Genomic DNA, 15,171 nt, shown 5'->3' on the forward strand with positions numbered 1-15,171 from the left:
TAGTCTTACATTCTCCAGCAAGTTTCACTATCATGATTTTTGCTGTAATAATGTTCCCATGTCTTTGAGCCTCTGTCAATCACATGAAGTAGGAGACAGACCCCAGCAAATAAAGTGACTGAATCTCCCTGGCATGTCTGATTATTACACTATGGGCATAAATCCATGGTCTGCACCATCTTTCTGCATCTTGATTTGACATCTGCTACATGGAGATAATAATAACTGCAATCTTTATTAAGCCCTCCTTGCTGATTTCCTTTAGTTTCGCACTTGGCAATGGAACTCATCTTTACTCTTCATGCTTGGCAACTGGATTTTTCTGGGTCTTTTTGTACTTGTCTCTTTTTTCCCTGCAATTGATCTCTGCTTTCCATCTCCCTGTCTAGATCATACGCAGCTCAAGGCCCAATCCATCCATCTCATTTCCTGGATGTTCCCCAGCCAATTGAAGGAAGAGGTCAGTATGCAAATGACTCAGCACAACTGTGCCTTGCTCACCCATGTACCAAAATCCTATCCTGTGCCTGGCACTGTGCTAGGAACTGTGGGTACAGAGACCCAAAAAGACATAGCCCCTGCCATTAAACAGTTCAGTGCAATTGTCACTGTAGGACATATCAGTAATTCAGTTTCATTTGGCTTGAACTTGAGGAGACCTTCTTCCCCCCCACCATGAGAAGGAAAGAAAAATGCCCCCGCTCGGCTTGATCTCTCCCCATTAGTACAAATTTCCCCTCTCTCAATATTATATTCTCACCCTTTAAAAAGCTCCATTCTTCTGCTTATCTAGGTTGGATAGGGTAAGGGGCGAAGGTCTAAAGGGACAGTTTAGCTTTACTTCTTAGCAAGCATTACAAAGATGTTTTGGTAGATCCTTGGTTGGTCCCATGAGATTGTGAGGAGCAGCTGAAACATGGCCGTAAAGGGCAAGGATTCCAGAATCAGATCACCTGGATTCAACTCTTGGCTCCAGCACTCGCTGTTTGTGTGACTTCAAGTTATGCATCATCTCTGTATTTTGATTGCCTTTTTCTGTAAAATTAGAATGATAACGGTGCCTGATTCATGGGGTAGTGTTTAAATGAGTCAATCCATGTGAAGGCACTTAGAAACATGCCTGGCACATAGTAAGTGATGAATACTTATAAGCTTTCATTTTTATTAATTTACTTAACACCCATTGCCCCCAGTTTTGAGCTTCAGCCAAATTTCCAAGACTACTGGAAAAGTCCTATCATGCATCCTATAACATTCGCCTTATCTCGTCTCATCCAACGTGACTGGAACAGAGTGAGAAAGGAGGAGAGTGAGAGGAGATGAAGCTTAGAAGTCAGGAGAACACAGACAATGCACGGCTTCATGGTAGATGGCTAGAAGTATGTGTTTTATTCTGAATATAACCAAAAATGGTTAGAAACTTCTGAGCAAGAGTCACATGATGTCATTTACATTAACAAAGTATTATGCAGGCTGCTACTGGAGAAAGAATGGATTGTACAGGGCAAGAATGATCACTTAGAGTGACCAGAAACGTTATAGTTAGGAGGCTGGGCTATATTCTAGGTTAGAGATTATCTACATAAATATTGAATACATAAATCACATTCTGGATATTTTTTGAAGGTGGAGGCAACTGGATTTTCTAGTGAATGTGATATATATATATATATATATGATATATATATCACATATATATATTTTCCTCTTTTGTGAGAATCATAACAAAAGAAAAGAGGCATACATTAGACAAAAAAAACATAATGTTGGCAGTTAATCATCTGAGTGAAGAATTATGAACTTGTTTAGGCAAGGGGTTCTGAAGAAAACAGGTTTGGAGGAATATTCAGGCAGGGGTATGATCACATTCTATAATGATGATGGCTATTATAATGATGACGATGATGTTGATGGTAATGGATATGTTTTATAGATAGTGAAATAATGATCTGACAGTGGCTGGCTGGAAAAAGTTGCCACTTATGTAAGAAGATGAAAACTGAAGAATATGATGAATACTCAAACCCTTGCCCAATCTTCAATTACCAGGAGTAAGAGCTGGTTTCATTATTTCTTAACCCTTTCCCATTTGTCCCGAAATAACTCATAGATTACAGTCTTAACCTTATCCGCAAAGTTTGCCATGAAATATCTCGCTTTTATTATTATTTTTGCATCGCTCTAGTATATCGATAGTCTCTGGAAACAAATGACATCATTCTACTTATAACATTTTGTTTTTAGCAGTTCGATTGCTGAAAATGTCAAATCTTAGAAAACGTAGCTTTCCTACATGAGTTGCACTTTTTTTTTTTCTAAATGGGAAAAGGGTTAAGTATGGAGCCATAGAGCTGGTGAGTATTCTTACAGTGTAGGAAAGACAAAATTAACAGAAAATGCTTGTTTTTAAAGCTCCTTACACTTTCCTACCATGTGCGCTATCGTACTGCTGCCAGTTCAAGGATTTTAATACTTAGCTATTGCCTTTAGATAAGAAAGGTTCATTCATCAGTCAAGGTTTAATCTCAGCTGTGAGTCAATACTAGAATGAGCATTATATAACAAGAATTACACTTTCAAAAGCACATGAGATCATGGTCCGAAGATTAAGGATGAAGATCTAGGGCTGGCTGTGCATTTGAGAGCCCTGGACAAGGCTAATTATGGACAAGTTTCACCTGGCCAAAAAGAGAGACATTTTGCTGAATTCAAGATTACAGGCATAGAAGAGGAAGGAAAACAAAGAGACCTAAACTAGCTGTTTGGGTACCTTGAAATCCGTTTTTTATCACAAGGTATATAGTGGACTTGAGGTTGGTGAATGGAGTGTGCTGGAGGGATTCGGGGCAATTCCCTTCAGAGGGGCCGTGCTCAAGTTTACCAGCACACTGCATTCACCAAGCTACCAGAAAGCATCAGTAGAAGGCTAAAGTAGAAGAAAAACCTACAGCAGTAGAAAAATGTACTTTTTAAACTGTGTAAAGCATGTTATATAATACTCATTTTAGTGTTGGCTCACAGCTAAAATTAAATGATAACTAATGAATAAAACTTCTTCAGCTTTCTACTAATTCTTGCTCCATTGTCAAAAGTCTGTATTTCAGGACACTACTCTTTGAAAAGATGGAAGAGTGGATTGATCCTTGAGGGTGAGGCATGTATTCTTAACACAGCCTTAAGAACTATCAAATTTTATCAGCCTCAGCCTCTAAAAATGAAAGTGCCTTGCTCTGAAAAGGTTGACCATTTCTTTTCTTCTGTCAGAAGATCCACTACCTGGTCTATAATTTGGTCTGATGATGTAGGTGATTGAAAATTATAAGTTGCATGCAGGAAAGAGCACAGGTTTTTGAAGTACAGCAATCTGGGCTCCAATTCTAGCTCACCAACTTACTGGCTATGTGACCTTACCCTTTCTCATCCTATTTCCTCATCTGTAAAATACCTGCCTCACAGGATTGTTGCAAAGACTGCATGAGTTAATGCACGTAAAGTGTTTAGTGCATAATAATCATAAAAGCTAGCATTTATTGTGCACCAAATTTATTGATTTATTCATGCATACATTCATTCAAATATTTGAGTGTTACCTCAGGGCCAGATACTGTTCTTGGTGCTGGTGATAATAGCAGTGAATAACTTTTTATAATTACCTTATTTGCTTTAATTCTCAGAACAAGCCTGAGGTAAGTACTTATTACTCCCATTTTCCAGAGAACAAAAGAGGCTTACAGAACTTAAATCACTTTAAATCAATTCAGAACTACGTCCACCCATATTTATGGACAACTGAATAGGTGCTGGTCACATAGCAAGTATGTAGCAGGCAGAGATTTCCACCAATCTCATCCTGATCTAACACTCACATTCTTCCCATGGTACATGCTTTAGTAACCACTATTTCACATTCTCTTCTCGATAGCAGCTTTGTATATTTGGATAATATCAGATGATTTATTTAAAAAAAAACTAAATAGGAGGAAAAATAATAACCTAGATGATAGAGGCTCTGTTCATCCCTCTGGTGACCAAATCAAAGTTGTGATGGAAACAAAGAGCAGCAGCAAGGAAAACTCGCCTGGTACCTAGATGAACAAGCCATACAAAAAGGGAGAAATTCAAGAAATCACCCTGCAATGGCAGAAGGTAGGATAGGGTGAGGATGCATGGCTGCCCAGTCTCCAGCAGCTGAATGAGACCGAGGCAGCAGCAGCAGAAGACACCTCTTAAAGGGGCTGTGACCATGAGCGGATTTTCACTGTGACAGACCTGCTCACCTGCTCACTCTGGGCACCAGTGCCAGTTCGGCTGTGCGCAGGAGGCACCAGAGTCTTACAAGGGAACAATGAATTGTTGGAGTGAAGGCCTAAGTAAGACTTGCTCTGTACAGAAGTGCTGGCAGTATCCACTGTTCCCTGTTGAGCCCTTCCCCTTACCAGTGTGCTGGACACAGTGCCACCATGTCCGCCATACCCATGACATCGTCAAACTGGATAACAGAGGTTGCTCCATCCAGGAGATCCCTGAAATTCCACCTCCCCCAACTCGTGGCCCCATCCAAGCCACATTCAGTTGTGTCCTCAGCGATCAGGTGCTCCTTGCTGAGATTCACACTGGAGGCAGCTGGCCTCAGTTTCTGGCATGGTTTCCTGAGGTAACTATAAGCACAGAATCTGTTGCTTGCTGAATCTTAACAGGTGGCCCCAAAGGGGCAGAAGCTTGGGCTAAATTTGGCCTGCAGCTGAACCCCTCTCAGGACTGTGCCACTGGACATCTACCTCACAAATTCACACTAATAAGACCAAGAGACTTAGGAGCTTTGCTTAGTACATAGAAAAAGACACAGAAAGGCAGCCAAAATGGGAAGACAAAGAAGCATAAACTATATGAGGAAACAAAAGAGAGATCCTGGAATAATGGAGTCAAGTAATCTAACAGATACAGAGTTCAAAATATTGGTTATAAAGATGTTCAATGAACTTTTGGGAAGTAAACTCAGTGAGAACTTCAACAAAGAGATAAAAAAAAACATAAAAATGGAAATGGAAATTATAAAAGAGAACCAGTCTGAAATGAAGAACACATTATCTGAGATGAGAAGTATATTAAATGGAATAAACAAAGGAATAAACAAAGTGAATAAAGAAAAGGATCAAATGCCCTATGTATAGGATGGGAAAGCCAAGGACACGCAATCAGAATGGCAAGACATAAGATGCCAAGACTATACAAATAATTTAAGGAGCATATGGAACACTATTAACGGTCCAAATATCCATTTGATTGGCATAACTGAAGAAAATCAACATGTTGAACAGCCGTTTGAAGAAATAATGATAGAAAACTTCCCTAACCTGGTGAAAGAAATGGACATAAATCCCCAGGCAGGAAGCTCAGAGAATTCCAACAATCAGAGATCCAAAGAGGCCCACACCAAGACACATCATAATTAAAATGGCAAAGGTTAAATACAAAGAAAGAATATTAAAAGCATCAAGAGAAAAGCAGATAGTTACTTATAACAGAAAACCCATAAGACTGGCAGCTGATTTCTCAAAATAAACTTTACAGAACAGAAGGGCTTGGCAAAAATATTTGACAGGATGAAGACCCAGGATCTATAACCAAGAATAATTTATCTAGCAAAGCTATCATTTAGAGCGGAAGGACAGATAAAGAGCTTCCCAAACAAAAATAAGCTAAAAGAATTTATCATCACCAAGCCAGTATTACAGGAAATGTTGGAGGCACTTATTTAAGAAGAAAAAACATGTATCAAAAACAGGAATAAAGATTACGGCCATGCCACCCTGAACAAGACTGATCCCCTCTGATCTCGGAAGCTAAGCAGGGTCGGGCCTGGTTACTACTTGGATGGGAGACCACCTAGGAAGACAAGGTGCTGTAGGCGTAAAAAATAAAAAATAAGGGATTGTAAGCTGACGAGGTCCTTGCAATCTGTGAGGTCAACCAAGGGTTGCCTCGCCTAAAACAAAACAAAACAAAACAAAAAAAATGGGAATAAAGAATGGTAACAACTATGTTCTTATCAATAAGTACATCAAATGGAAAAGAATTAAGTGCTCCAACTAAAAGATAGAGTAGATGAGTGGAAAGGAAAACAAGACCCTTACATGTTCCCTATCAGAGACTCACTTCAGATTAAAAGACACACACAGACTAAAAAGAAGAGGATGGAAAAAGATATTGCTTTGATGGACCTAGAAAGTATTTAAGTCAGACAGAGAAAGATAAATACCATATGATTTCACTTATATGTGGAATCTAAGGAATAAAAAGAACAAACTAATCAAAAACAGACTCACAAATATAGTGGATAATTTAGTGATGGACAGAGGGGAGGGTGGATGGAAGGATGGGAAAATGGGGCAAAGGGTTAAAGAAGTACAAATTAGTAGCTGATGGATGGTCACGGGGATGGGAAGCATGGCACAGGGAATGCAGTTAACATTAATATGCTGGCTAAATGGAGGGTCAGGGAAGGGAGAGAGCAATTGTGGGGGATCATTTTATTAACTATATAGATATCTAACCAATGTACTATATCCTTGAAACTAATTAAAATAAATAAATTTTTAAAAAGTGCATACTTTAAATAAACCAACATTTTTGCTATTTAAAAAAAAGGGCAGATGACATGAATAGATATTTCTCCAAAGAAGAAGTACAGATGGCCAATAGACATATGAAAAGATGCTCAAGGTCACTAATCATCAGAGAATGCAAATTAAAACCACAATGAGATATTACCTCATACCTGTCAGAATGGCTATCATGAATAAATCAAAGAACAAGGGTCGGCAAGGATGTGGAGAAAAGGGAACCCTCATACATTGTTAGTGAAACTACAAATTGGTACAACCACTATGGAAAACAGTATGGAGAGTTCTCAAAAAAATTAAAAATGGGTCTACCTTTGACCCAGCAGTTGCATTTCTGGGTATTTATCCAAAGAAAACCAAAACGATAATTCATAAAGATCTATGCATCACTATTTTCATGACAATACAATTCACAAAAGCCAAGATATGGAAGCAACCTAAATGCTCATCGATGGATGACTGGATAAAGAAGTTATGGTTCATATATACACAATGAACTATTACTCAGCCATTAAAAAGAATAAAATAAGTCAGACAGAGAAAGATAAATACCACATGATTTCACATACGTGAGGAATCTAAGGAACAAAAAGAACAAACAAATCAAAAACAAACTCACAAATATAGAGGACAATATTTGGGGGTGGCCAGAGGGGAGGGGGGTTTAGGGGGCTGGGAGAATGGGGTAAAGGGTTCAAGAAATACAAATTAGTAGTTGATAGATGGTCATGGGGATGGGGAACACGGCATAGGGAATGCAGTCAGCAGTAATGTAATGGCTAAGTGGAGAGCCAGAGGAGAGAAAGAGTAATCAGGGGGATTGTTTCAAAAACTATATAAATGTCTAACCAATGTACCGTATACTTGAAACTAATTTTTTTAAAAAGGCATATGTTGAAGTCCTAACACATGGTACCTCACAATGTGACCACATTTGGAGACAAGGTCTTTACAGAAGTAATTAAGTTAAAATGAGGTCACTCGGGAGGGCCCTAATCCAATATGAGTAGTGTGCTTACAAGAGGAGGAAATTTAGACTCAGGCACGTACAAAGGAAAGACAATTTAAAAGATAGAAGAAGATAGTTTTCTACAGATCCAGCAGGAAGTCCTGGAACATATCCTTCTCTCATGGCTAAGGAATGGGCACTGAGGGAGGTGGGCATAATGCTTGGCCATTTCAGCCTGCCTCTGGGCAACTCTGACAGGTGACACTCTCTCCAGAGATCCCTTCCTGGTTAGCTGAGATTTTGGACCAGCCTGAATTGTAGTTCAATTTCTTCCTCTTCCCAATCCGATTTTTTCTGCAATCCTTTCATAAGCATTGACCCTAAAGTCTGTTTCTATATCTACTTCCACAGAAGTTTATCTGTGAGTGTGGAGAAGCCATTTCCTTTAAGGAACAGTTGAAACATTTGGGGATTTTTCTGAAAGCTAATTTCAAAATGACAAGAGAACTCTTTTTAAATATATTAAGGCTTGTTATAAGGTATCAGATACAGCCGTATCTACTATGCTTACTCTGCGTGGCTCCATGAGGCAAAACATGGCAGGCATAATGGGAGGGCATCACAGGCAGACAGATTTGGACAAGTATAGAAAGATAACATTCTAACATTCTGAATTGTATAAAAAATGAAATAACTTGGACATGAAATCCTGCCCTAGAAAATGTGCAGTGGAAACTGAATGAGCCTTCACAGTGTGATAATAGCAGTTTCCTGCATTTGTTGGGGGCACAAATTGAATGACTTTTGAGCCTACTTGGAGACTCTCTCGGGTCATGACATGGGGGTAAGCTTCCTTTGTCTTCTTTTTTTGACACGTTAAAAAATTACAAAGGTAAAAAAAAATTACAAAAGTAAATCACACCATCTATAAACTTAAAATAATACAGAAGGGTATAAAGTAAAATGTGGAAGTCTTCCATTTCTTCTACCTTCCCAATCTCACAGCCCAGAGCTAACCACTGAGGGTATTTGATATATGATTGTCGAGACATCTATCTGATCACTTACCATGATCCAGGTACTGTGTTCTACTTTATGTATGTTTTCTATTTTGTCCCTCACCCTTAACAATCCTGTGAGGTAGGTACTAGCATCCCTATTTTGCAGATGAGGACACTGAGGCTTACAGAATGACACAAGTTTAGGACATGTGATAATGATGGATCCAGGAGTCAAAACCAGCTGTATCTCTAACCAAGGATAGACTCTCAACCATTACATTCTATTGCCCGAGATGAAATGGGAAGGGGGAGGGGCAGAGATGAGCAAATGTAACCATGACAATTATTTCTTAATGAAGGACCAACATTTCCAAAAATTTTCAAATTGTAATAGCCATACCCAAATCATTCTGAATCAAAAGACTGATCACATTCAAGTGGCTCATCAGGTTCTAGGAAGTCATTGGGAATTTCTGCCACCCTGACAGTTGTGAATGTATTTAATATCCAGCAACAGCAGCCTCTGGGGATCTATGATGGTCACAAGTGCTTATGCTAAGTTCTTGAGGATTCAAATTATTCTAGAACAGAGGATTTCATCTCTGGCTATACATTAGAATCATCTGAGGAACTTTGATGAAATATCTGGGCTGTGCCCCACCCCAGAAATTCTCAATTAATTGATCTATGAAAGGGTTAGGACACTGTTTTGTTTTGTTTTGTTTTTTAATAAGGCTCCTCCAATTAGTCTAATGTACAGCCAGGGGTGAGAACCACTGCTCTAAATCAATACCAAGGCCCTCAAATATGGATGCCACACCTAAGATAAACCAATAACACTTGCTCTGGACAACTTTGGTTAAACAGGATTCATAAAGCAAATAATGTGCCCACTACCTTCCTCCACTAGGGTTCCAGAACACTCTGAGATACTTCTTTCCTAAGGGGGTATAAAGAGTCCTTTCTGTCTCTTCCAACAGCCGCATGCCCTGTGACCCCATCCAGGAGGCTCAAAATCTGGGATTCAGCCTAACCCGAGGGAAGCAGAATTTTAGAAAACATAGGTCAGCCCCTTTGGTGACTCAAGGATATTTACTTATTCAAATTTGCATACAAACTCACCTTGAGCCTATTTTATCAAGTCTTTGTTTATACCACTGTATCTCCAGCACCAAACCAATTTCAAATACATAGTGGGTGCATATTAAATATTTATTAAGCGCCTGAATACATGAATGACTGAATACAGAATGGACTTCTGTGGCCAGCCCTCTGAGATTTTGGTCCTGGGCCGAGAGTATCAGCATTGCTTGGGAACTTATTAGAAATGACAAACTTTGAGCCCCAATCCAGACTAGAAAGTCAGGGAATGGAGTCCATTAATCTGGGCTTTGTCAAGCCCTCCAGGCAATTAGTATGTACCCTAAAGTTTGAGACCACTGATAGAGAAAAGATGCTGACTCGTTCAAAGATGACACAAGGCTCTTCGCCCTTCTGGTCACCCTCTAGTCTCAACTTCCCTTTCCAGCCCTGTTTCCCTTGACTTCCCTCTAGGCATTCAGGGCACCAGATACACTGAACATCCTTTCTCCAGAACACAGCATGTTGTTTCTATCAGACACTTACTTACTCTTTAAAAACCCATACATATCTCTTCTTTGGCATTTTCTTCCCTGTTTTTCATTTTTCTATTCATTTAATCACTAATTCAGTCAGTCAATAAGCATGCATTAAGCCTACAGTTTTTGAGCACTGGAGATCTAAAGATAAAGAAGCTGCTGTGTCATGGGAGAGACTGAAAAACAAATGAGACATTAAAACACAATGTGGTTAGTGATATAATAGAGGTAATCACAGGATCCTATGAAAGCTGAGTTTAATAATCCCAGACTGCCTGGTTTGTGAGGAGAGTGGTAGTCTGGAAGTCTCACAGATGAAGTGACATCAACAGAATTTTGAAGCACCATAATAAATAGTCCAGGATCCAGTGTACAGCATGGTGACTATAGTTAACGATACTGTATTATGTACTTGAAAGTTGCTAAGAGAGTAGATCTTCAAAGTTCTTACCCTCCCCCCTGAAAAAAATGGTAACTATGTGAGCAATGGATGCATTAATTTACCCTAGCATGTTAATGATTTCACAATATACTTGTATATCAAATTATCACATTGCACAATGACATATGTCAATTCTATCTCAATAAATCTGGGGGGGGGGTGGATAAAGAAATATTCCAAAGGCAAAGCAAATTTTCCCAGACTTTCCTTAAATAATTTCAGTGGTTCCCTCATATAATAAGCTCTCCATTCCTTGTCATACCTTGGCCTGCTGCTTTCTATATACAATACTCAATCTGCGTGGTGAGCCATCTCCTACTTGAGGCCCTGAGTCTGCCACTCCAAACACCTGCACTGCTCTGGGGTTCATCTCTAGTCTCTTGCTCCACCATCTTCTTAACATGACATTCTACTGTAGCCTATAGTTTTGAATATTCATGCACCTGTTTTCCTACTGGAAAAAGCTCTTGCAGACTCTCAGACAGACTGGACACCAAGCTAAAGTCTTATTTATGAACTCACTGCATTGCAACCTGGAATTTAATGGGAGAGCTTCAATCTGGAAATACACACAAAAAAATAACTTTCATCTGCTGTTTAAAGCTAAATGGCCCATTTGGGATTAAATCTATGACTTTGGCCTCATCAATGCTGTGTTCTAGCCAACTGAATGCTGACTGGCCCAGTATGGGTCTGCTACAAATAATACCCTCATGGTACTTCTATATTAGCGATAAGACAGCCTTTTGTAAAATGGTGTCAAGAACTCATTAGTAGCCATGTTCTGTATAATAAACAAGGAGTCTGTACATTCACCTCTCAAAGCCACTTGAAATCTGCCAGAAGGAAACATTTCAGAAACTGCTCCATGGGCACTCTTCAAGAGCAACTTGATCCAGCTGAGTAGAGGACTCCAGAAGGTCTATTTCCTGCTCACTTAATCTCTGGCTGTTTAATAGAAAAAATGTCTTATAATCATCAATACAATGAATTCTAACTTGAGAGCATCTTAGTTTTCCCATTTCAGGGAACTAAAGCTATTTCAGGAAGGAGTGATTTTTAAATATTCCTAGATTTAAACTATCTAAAAATAACCAGTGAATACAAACATGAAATTGAAAGTCAAAATGTGGTTTACCTTCTGTTGCTAAACAGGCCTAGAATTAGTGGTTTCCCTCTCTTCTGCCTTGCTGAAGTAAGCATTAGTCCCTGGAAATTCACTCAGCAAGCAGCAGACTAGGAAATATCTACTCGTGCGATGACCAGAAAGCCCTGGAAGGACCCCATTTTCCCCCTGCCCCTAAGTAACTCCCAATTACCATATCATTAACTCTTTTTAGCTTCATTCTTCTGAATCCCATTAAGCTTCTCAGCCTTCTAGAGCCCTCTATGAAATAAACATGAGAAACCCTGGAAGATGTCAAAGCATGAACCCTTATAGTTGTCACATGCCAGGGAGAAGGTAAATGAGCCTCCCAAGAGATTTTCTGGTACTGTATTCTGGGAAGGAGGGATGAGAAGAGAGGCAGGATACAGCCAAAAACATGACCATTGGGCTGGCTTGGGTACGGCTGAGCTAGAAATAAAACTGGTCCTACTGGTGTTAGCCATTTCCTGAAGGGACCCCTTTCCTTCAGCAGCCTTGGAGTCCAAATTTAGATGCTGAGAAATGCAAATTATAAGTATTAAACCCATAGTTCTGGCCCCATGCCTACCTTGTGGCTCCCCAGGTCAGTCAGCTTGGTACAGATCCTCTGTGTGGTATCTCTGTGTCTGTCTCCTACAGCCCCCTCTTCTGGGCTGGGTTGTAAGGTCACAACTCTGAGTCATAAGCATTCTGCCAAATTCTGCCCTGATTCCAAGAAGGAAATGTACATCCGGAAAGGACTTAAAAGAGAGCAGCGAGAATTTGCTCATAAAATCAGGATCTATTTCTTCATGCTTGAAATCCCAAGCCTTTCTCTCCTTATTCGGCAAAAATAGTAACTGGGTCAAATATAGAAAATTCACCACCTCTCCCTTTTATTTACTTCTCCATCTGTGTACAGGCTTCATCAATGATGACAGCGGGAACTGGCTTGGATTTGGAGCTCTTGTTAGCTATTTGATGTGAGGAAGCAGCTGGGAGAATATACACACATGCCATTCCTGGGCCCTGCTCCAGAGGGGCCCACCATTGAGCTTCTCCCCATTTGTCAAGTGAGAGACTGCTCTGGGAGCTTGTGACAGGACCCTTAAAAGAGAGGTCTTCCTTAATTTGCTTTTTTAAAAAATAAGTCACACATGAGAGGTATTTTAAAAATATTTGTTGTGTATTTTTTCTAAACACAAAAATAGTAAGTGCCCACTCTACCTAACTTGCAAAACAGAAAAACAAAGTAAAAAGTCATCCATTATCCAACCACTACAAATTAACCATAATTAATTTCATTTACGTCTTGCTGGTATTTTTCTGTGCATACTTATGAAAATAAGTTATTTACAACCTCCCTGACCTTTTCCAGTATTTTCGCATCTCCCGTACTCAATAAAGCCAAGGAGGCCAAGCTTGTCCCGCCTGAGAAGAGACTAGAGCTTTGTTGTCCAGTGTGGTGACCACTAGCTACATACAGACAATTTATTTTAAATTCTCTACAATTAAGTAAAATTAAAAATATATTTTCTCAGTTGCACTAGCCATATTTCAAATGCTTAACAGCCACATGTGGTTAATTTAACTTACATCATTAAAATTAAATAAAATTAAAAACATATTTGCTCAATTGCCAGTCACACTTTAAGTGTTCAATAGTTAGTGACTGCCATAATGAACAAAGAAGTTCGTAGAACATTTTAATCATTGCAGAAAATTCTATTGTAAAATGCTTAACTAGGGAATAACAGAAGAAGAGAACACATTGGCAATAGAAAGGGGGAGTCACTGAGGGAGTTTGAGAGAAAGGTAAGGGAGAAAAGTAGCTGCAGAAGGACATTGAACTTCGGCAGCAGAGAAATTTTTTAAGGGAAAGTGATTTAGAAGGTTTTGCTGTTTGATATATGAAATAACTCTATCCTCTCATGAAACCTCAGTAAAACCAATTTCATCTGTCTATTTTTAGACTTGGATTTGTGGGTATATTTTAATGTGATATATGTCACTGACCTTGAGGTGGACATTTGGTGGGAATAAGATAGGCCTAAGTTTGGGTTATGTATGATCTATGTGGATATATGAAATACAGAAAATATTTTAACAAAACATGTTGTCTTGTTCCTTGATTTAAATTTTTTTTCAATTACAAGTGACATACAATATTATATTAGTTTCAGGTGTACAACATACTGATTTGACATTTATATAACTTATGAAGTGATCGCTCCCATTAGTCTAGTACCCATCTGACACCATACATAGCTATTACAATACTAATGACTATATTCCCTATGCTGACTATATCTCCATGACTGTTTTTATACCTGGTAATTTGTACATCTTAACCCTTTTCCCTTTTCCACACCTCCCAACTCCCCTCCCATCTGGCAACCATCAGTTTGTTCTATAAGTTTGTTCTGTTTTGTTTGTTTATTTTGTTTTTAGACTCCACGTATAAGTGAAATTATATAGTATTTGTCTTTCTCTATCTGACTTATTTCACTCAGCATAATATCCTCTAGGTCCATCCATGTTGAGAGTTTTTGCACAAAGAAGGAAACCATTGACAAAATGAAAAGACAAGAAGATATTTGCCAATAATACATCTAATTAGGGGTTAATATCCAAAATATATAAGTAATTCATACAACTTAACACCAAAAAAATCTAACTAAAAATGGGCAGAGGACCTGAAGAGAATTTCTCCAAAGAGGACATGCTGATGGCCAATAGACATATGAAAAGATGATCAACATCACTTGATCATCTAACCACATGTGGCTGTTAATCACTAATCATCAGGGGAATGTATATTAAAACTACAATGAGATATCTCCTCACACCTGTCAGAATGGCTATCATCAATAAATCAAAGAACAACAAGTGTTGGTAAAGATGTAGAGAAAACGGAATCCTCATGCACTGTTACAAAGAACAATATGGAGGTTCCTCAAAAAATTTAAAACAGAACTACCATATGACCTAGCAATCCCACTTCTGTGTATTTATCCAAGGAAATCCAAAACAGTAACATGAAAAGACATATGCATCCTTATTTTCATTGCAGCATTTTCTTTACAATATCCAAGATATGGAAGCAACCTAAACGTCCATTAATAGATGAATGGATAAAGAAGATGTGATACATATGTACAATGAAATATCATTCAGCCATAAAAAAGAATGAAATCTTGGTAATTGTGACAACATGAATGTCCACTGACTTTTTAACTTAGCACTGTCACAAACATTTCTTCTATTTGTCCTTTACATATACACACAAAAATATGTATATAATTAAACACACAAACACACATTCATATCATTAGGTATATTTCTAGAAGTCAGATATAATGGGTTAGAAGATATGCACATTTTTTAAAACTCCTAATACATACTGTTAAC

General features: G+C 38.7%; 1 pseudogene; it reads left to right on the forward strand.

Moving 5' to 3' along the window:
* The first annotated feature begins 5,792 nt into the window (after nt 1-5,792).
* On the forward strand, nt 5,793-5,911 carry LOC111730515 (annotated as a pseudogene).
* Nucleotides 5,912-15,171: the final 9,260 nt, after the last annotated feature.

Source organism: Pteropus vampyrus, unplaced genomic scaffold, assembly GCF_000151845.1.
Source record: "Pteropus vampyrus isolate Shadow unplaced genomic scaffold, Pvam_2.0 Scaffold318, whole genome shotgun sequence".
NCBI lineage: Eukaryota > Metazoa > Chordata > Mammalia > Chiroptera > Pteropodidae > Pteropus > Pteropus vampyrus.